The following is a 1,060-nucleotide window of genomic DNA, read 5'->3' on the forward strand; positions in this document are numbered from 1 at the left end:
TTTTTTTATTTTTAACGACTGCCTAAAATGAAATGATGATAACGCGAGGCAAGTGTGCGGCAAGCGGAATTCATTGAGGGATTTGACAGTGTGATTCATAGATTAAGTATTTCAAATATAGGCTATTATATATGCTACACGCACGCACAGAGGTTTTTTTCTTACCATCTTTTGGGGGTTTCTTGCTTTTAGACTAGTCAACTAGTCGGATACAAAACTTTCGTTTAAACGACAGTCAAATTAGTCGTCGCGCACATCCCTAGTCTGAATCTCATTTCTGAAAATTGACCATTATGACTGGTTTATTAAAACCATATATAAAACCTAAAAATATATTTTAAAAAAATGTTTTAATGTGTTGTTGAAATCCTATACCTTAATTGGTGTTCATGGTCAGAAATGAGCGGCTTGTAAAAAATTTTAAAAATTGTCACAAATAATAAGAGGGTTGAGTCCTCTTTCAAGTTCAGGAACAAGTCAAGTTTTCTTGGTTAAGATCATGGGATGCAGCTGTTAATTTTGAACTCTCAAAGTGCATTAGATAGAATGATTTAACTCTAAAATGTACTAAATAAATTTTGTTTTTGTTTTTTTTAAACATCACAATAAACACTTTACCGTGGACTGCATATCGCGATATTATCGTATCGTGAGATTTTGATATCGTTACATCCCTGTTTTTATGTGATGTGAAGAGTTAGTTTGAAATGAACTATTTAAATTGATTCACAGAAATGAATTGAGCTCTAGCAGTTTGTCATTTCATGCTTAGGGTTGGGTATATTTATTGGAGCTGAATACCATGAACAAAAATCAACAGGCTACATAAAAACTGGACTCTTTAAGAGCTGTGTGTGTGCGCAAAATAGAACTGCATGATTCTGGATAAATTGAGTTTTTTTCCCCCAATGGAAGTTGTGGTTCTCTCATGATTCTGAAGAAAAAAACATTATCACATCACAACAACTAAACAAAATCACATGTAATTTATGAATTAAAGATTCAATGACTCGCTCAAGATGTACTTGGTTCATTACCGGATGAATCGGCGTTCTTGATG

The sequence above is a fragment of the Sinocyclocheilus rhinocerous genome, unplaced genomic scaffold, assembly GCF_001515625.1.
Source record: "Sinocyclocheilus rhinocerous isolate Xijiao unplaced genomic scaffold, SAMN03320098_v1.1 scaffold3779, whole genome shotgun sequence".
Taxonomy (NCBI): Eukaryota; Metazoa; Chordata; class Actinopteri; order Cypriniformes; family Cyprinidae; genus Sinocyclocheilus; species Sinocyclocheilus rhinocerous.